Source organism: Equus quagga, chromosome 11 (assembly GCF_021613505.1).
Source record: "Equus quagga isolate Etosha38 chromosome 11, UCLA_HA_Equagga_1.0, whole genome shotgun sequence".
NCBI lineage: Eukaryota > Metazoa > Chordata > Mammalia > Perissodactyla > Equidae > Equus > Equus quagga.
In genome coordinates, this window is record NC_060277.1 from 5992010 (window position 1) to 5998009 (window position 6000).

General features: G+C 40.8%; 1 long non-coding RNA gene across 1 annotated transcript in view; it reads right to left on the bottom strand.

Moving 5' to 3' along the window:
• The window catches only part of LOC124247440 (uncharacterized), a 29346-nt gene extending 23825 nt beyond the window's left edge, over positions 1 to 5521 (bottom strand). Inside the window, exon 1 of the long non-coding RNA XR_006890729.1 lies at positions 5470 to 5521. This is a non-coding gene — a long non-coding RNA (uncharacterized LOC124247440). The remainder of the gene's footprint in view (positions 1 to 5469) is intronic.
• Positions 5522 to 6000: the final 479 nt, after the last annotated feature.

Below are 6000 nucleotides of genomic sequence, written 5' to 3' on the forward strand. Positions count from 1 at the left end.
TGATTTCCAAGTGAACCTGTATGACTTTGCTAGGATTAGGTAACAAAGTACCACAGACTGAGGGGATTAAACAACTGAAAGTTATTTTTTCACAGTTCTGGAATCTAGAAGTCCTAAATAAGGTGTTGGCAGAGTTGGTTCCTTCTGAGAGCTGTGAGAGAAGGATCTGTTTCAGGTCCCTCTCCTTGGCTTGGTGATGGCCATCTTCTCCGTGTGTCTTCATATCATCTTCCCTCTGAAAGTGTCTGTGTCTAGATTTTCTCTTCTTATAAGGACCCTGGTCATATTGGGTTAAGGCCCACCCTAATGACCTCATCTTAACTGGATTACACCTGCAAAGACCCTATTTCCAAATACAGTTACATTCTGAAGTACTGGGGGTTAGGACTTCAATGTGTAAATTTTGGAGAGAGCACAATTCAGCCCGTAACACGAACTCTGTTATGCAAATAAGAAAAGTGGCAGGCAGGACTGGTCTAAGCAGTCACACAGCAGCAGAGAGAGGAGTGATATCCAAACACCTGAAACCAAGCAGGAGGACATGGCAGGCGTGGGGCAGGGATGGCGGGAGCAGTGGAGAATGCAGTTCGCTTTGGAGCAAGCACCAAAGGGCAGAGTGCACTCCTGTTCATGATAATGAACAGGGTCTTTAGGAAAATATTTGATTATGTTTAGAATAGCCCGTTTAAAGGGGCAGGAAATGCTGTCATACATTCTATAAAGTGGTCCTTCAATTATGGTTGCATGATTTTAAATATTGCTTCTTAAAGGTCAACCTCCAGGCACACAAAAAATTTACTTAAAGACTCAGACCCCATTGGTCCAAGTGGTTCCTGATAACTTCCATCTCAAAGTGAATGACCGCTGATCATAGAGGAGAAGTGAAAAAGCAAAACATCAAGTGGTTCTAAAAAATAGGTGAAAATACCAGGAATATGCATTCAGGTGAGAAAACACCTATTTGTAAAATAAGACACATTTTATTCTCTAATTCTTTTGCTTGCTCTTAATTCTTCTTTGCCGCCCACCTTCTAGGACGTCTGCTTAGACATCCTGGAAGAGTGAATCACCATTTGTAAGGAAACCCAGGAATATTGGTTTCTTGGAAGTCTGGCATGTGACTCATATTTCATAGATTTTGCCTTTAACAATATCATACGTGGAAAAGTTTTCACATTTCTCAAATATGCAGTGTGTCTGTTATGAAATTTAAATGTGATAAAATAGTACATAGCCTATAAAAGCTGGAAAGTGTTATATTATATACTTTTTATAACATAAGGTATTTTCACTTCACCATGTTGTCCTCTACATTCATTTTTTTAAGCGTAACTATTGTCAGTAATTGCATTAATTAGGGTAATGCTAACTGTTTTAACAAATATCCCCCAAATATTTAAGTTTCAAATGCAACCTCCTTGAGTGTTTTATTTTGAGATGGCTCAACTCTTCCTGTGACAATCTTAACACTTCTATATTTGATAATGGGTCAAGTATGAGGGTACTGTTATATTCCAATCAACAGAGAGAGCACTCTTTGTACGTTGGATATTCCTGAATTCTTTCCTCCATGTAGATTAGTAGATTTGGCTTTGGTTTGAATTTCTTTATATTCCTGAAATCTCCTTGTGGAATTCTTCAACTTGGGCCAATGTCTGCAAGACTAGAGTTATGGTGAGCCCTGCAACTTAAGTGACAAAGGAGCTTACCTATTTAGTGTGCCACAGGCCATAAATAAATAAGCTTTAGAGAACTCCCAAAGGGGTTCATTTCTACCCCTTTGAACACTTTGTTTCCACTTGCGTAAAATAGCATTTATCTCATGGTATAAAAAGAAGTTTACTGAAATATTGTACACAGAGCCCTTAGCACAGCACTTGAGTATAGGAGACAGATAATAATCAGCACACCAACTGAGACCTTGCACCAGCAGCACTATAAGGCCGTACATCCGGATAGTAGCAGTGATTTGCTTCACTTGGTAGTTTTTTGAGCGTCATGTCTTTTGCCTATCTGCATTTCTCTGTTTACAGTAAACATCTGTAGCTTTATAACAAGTAAAATTAATGTGATTTTTCATTTTTAAGTTAATACTTTAAATTCAGTGCAAGAGTTTATTAATTCACCCCTCTTTACACCTGAAATTTCCCTGTTAATCGGATGGTCCAAAATATCCATTTGCAAAATGGGTCCTATTTCTCGATGAGGAGTTTAACATGTGTTTAAATTTTTGTTAGTGACATACAGATATAACCATAAAGCGTCTATCAAAGTAAAGACTTTCTCACTAACAAGGTAGTCATCTTTTTGCTTCAACATTTTAAATTTGGAGGAAAAGTACTAACAGTAGATAACCGGATCATCATAACAGCATTTTCAATTAAGAAGAAATAGATCGGTGCCTGGAAGTCAAAGGAACCCAGATCTGCCTGAAATGCCGCGGTGGCTTCTATTGTCACCCTGTGCCTACTCTGAAGCCAAACTCAGCTTTTTGCCACGGCCGCAAAAGAAATCCAACACTACGATGCGCTTTCAATTTCAATGAAGGTTTCTAGGTGAAATAAGGAAAAGAAATTACATCACATATCACCCAGAAAAACTTAATGAAAGTTAATCTTCACTATTTGTCCCCACACTCCCTTTCGTCTGCCAATCAAAAAATCTTCTCTATTGTCTTATCTTTCAAATCCAGCCTTTGGCCTGAATTCTTTGTTTACCAAAAGAAACCCAGGTCACAAGCATTATCGCAATAAAAAACAGATGAATAGCTGTTTAGTGTCAGTTAAGTCTGGCCCGTGTGTGTTTTATTCTCCATCTCAAGCAGTTTATCAAAATATTCAGCCAAGAAAACAGGTGTGTGTCTGGTGGTGGTGGTGGTAGTGAAATTCTGCGGCTAAGAGAATATCATTTTCACCAGATGGGTAAATATATAATATGGTCATATACTCATAAACACATTTGGATAAATACACAATATGAAAGTGACAAGGATTCTTTCAGTTCTGCTCTCAGCCTGTCCTTGCCTCGAGCTTTGGTTTCTGATGAGAATGAGCTGGTCAGCTCTGGAGCCCCTGGTGACAGGACCGGGGCTCTTTGACTTAAGTTCTCTCTACGTGGGAGCCTTCAATATACCCTCTCAAAAAGCACATTACAGTGGCTTCTGAGAACACCTGGAGCCTCCTAGTGCAAGTATTTTTTAAGAATACTTTAAAAAATCTAAAAGAACTTTTTCTCTGTACTTTTGTAGAACACACTTGACTGATTAAGATGAATTTTAATTGGAAATACATAGCAAACGTCTATTTTCCTTCAATAGTCATGTGTCCTATTCGTATACAAAACTGTCTATAGCATGAGGCTAAGAAGCCTTAACTTGATAGCTGTTGTGAATCCAAATTCAAGCTTTTTTCCAATTATTTATGCCATCACCCAGCAACCATTTAGTAATTGCCCAGTTACTGTTTCCAAGCCTGTGGGCTCTGGCTTGTAAAGTCACAGTGGGAGGAGGAAGACCCAGCCTACAAAGTTTCCATCGAATAAGCCTAAACTCCAGACACGTCTTGAGTCACTCTGACTCTACTTGGTTATTGAAATTACATGGAAACTTTTCTGCTCATTTGCTAAAACCTCCAGACAACCATTTTCCAATCTTAAGGCATGGTGTGCTGTTTTTCCCTAATTGGTTTTTGAAACACAAGAGAGTTTAATTCTTCCACTTTCATCCTTGCTTTCTTGAGGTTTCGAAACTTATGCTTACATATTATCTAGGTTATTCTTGTTTTCAGATAAGGATGATTACAATTTTAGACTTTAATATTTGACTTCTTCATTTCCCTTTGCTTCTCAAACCTAAATCACCCACTCTGTCTGAGGCGACCACAGTCCGCCGTTGTCCCAGTCTTTCCTAATGAACACAACTTTCCCACAGTGAATCTGCGAGGGTGGAGAGCGAGTTTGCCCCTCCAGGCCCAGGCTCCCCTTTTGCTGATCCTTCCCCTGCTATCAGCATCTTACCCTCAAAGTTTTACCCGCAGTTCTCAGAGAGCAATCATCTCTCGAGATTCCAGAAAAAATAAATTAAGAATTGAGTGACTTAATTTCTTAGGGATAGAAACAACTCAAAAAAAGCACAAAGATGTAGGATGAATTTAGCAAATCTCTAGTGGGAATAGTTAAGGTTCCAGAAGGGAACGTGCCAGGGAAGAGCCCTGACACACAGTTGGTTTTGCACTGCTGGCCATCCCACATTCTGCAGAGGGGACACCACACAGGACTGAGGACAGCACTTGGAATTCTCTGAACCTCACTTGCTGTGTCTGTACCTACTCTCAGGGTGGTGGAGAAAAATGAGACTGTGTAAATATAAATAAGCAATATTTTAAGAGTGCATGTGAAAACTGGAGAAATCTGAGTAAGGCCAACAGGCTAGTTAACAGCATGGTACGATGACATTTCCTGGTTTTATATTTTCCTATAGTCAGGTAAGACGTTACCATGGAGGGAAGTGGGGGAAGGGTATAGTGGGCTGTTTGTACTGTTTTTTCAACCTCCTATGAGTCTATAATTATTGCAAAAATAATTTTCAAAAAAAGTAAGAAAGGATTTTAAAGTCTTCCTAGAAGAGTACAGTACATTAAAGAAATAATATTCAAATGTTACTTGCCTCATTTCCAATATCAGTTTTGTGCCTAAGTGCTATGTGCACCAGTTTAAAGGAACTAATAACTACACCCCATCCCCCAGTACAATTCATTAAGGAAGAAACAGCTTCAATTCTCAAAAAAATTTTCTTTTGAAAAGCATTAATGTGATTTTTTCTTTTTGCATTCTTTTATCAAATACCAGAAGAAAGACTTGTGTTCTGATGTTTAAAAATAGGACTTTGCATAAGGACACTAGCCTTTTATGATTTATTATTTGGGGAAATGATTACCTAAATTCCTTGACCTCCCCGTGAACATATCCAGGGCCGGCTTGACTGCACAGACATGCAGTTTTCACTGGGGACGGTCCAGAAGGAGAAGAGGCTGCTCCTTTTTGGCCTCAGAGGACTGTGGGAAGAAGGGAAAAAGAAAGAGTAGCAGAAGCAGTCAGATATGTGTATTGGTGTTCACGTCTCTGGGCGACAGCCCAACATGAGTTCGGTTCGTGAGGAAATAACTTACGGGGCACAGGGTGGGTGGTCTTGCATTTTGAATTTGCAGAGGAAGCTGCCCTGAACCATCATAGGGCCCAACGTGGACCACAGCAGTAGGCAGAGGGAGACCCTGAAGTGAGCATTCCTGAGCTACTCAACTTCCCTGTGCCATGGATACTGAGTTCAGGGCCAGCTTGTGTGAAAGAAGAAATCCATAGTAGGGGATGGGATTGGATGTATGGGCCAATTGTGATACCGACCCTGATATCAGTTTCCCCACATTAAACCCAGCATATATGGGGTTAAAACCAAAACACTCATTCCATGCTTACTCTCTGGCTTCCTGGCTCCAGAATCCACTATCCTGCATGGAGACAGACACCGTCAAGGACAAGCACCTGGACTATCTCCTCCTGCAAAGAGATACAGGCTGGTGGGAAAGCTGCTGACCAGCAAGGTCATGAGCGCCCTCCTCTCTGCAAGTGTCTCAAGGCCAAAGACAGGCTGGTGGGAAAGCTCTGACCAGCAAGGCCATATGCTCCCCCTCCCCTACCTAAAATCCCAAATAAAAACTCTTCCTTTTAGTTTTTCGAGGAGTTTGGGATTTCAGCATTAGCTGCCCTCTCTCCTTGCTCAGCGCTGTGCAAAAATAAAATTCCTACTTTCTTCCACCACACCCGGTGTGAGACATTGGCTTGCTGCACAATGGGTGAGCGAACTCACTTCAGGTTCGGTAACAATTGGATAGAGGGAAGGTGTGGTGAGGGGCTCAGAGGTAGAGGTGCCTAAGCCAAACAGATGGACCTTGAGTTCACCACTGGTAGATTTCAACGTTGGAGACCAATAGGGCAATTCCATGACAA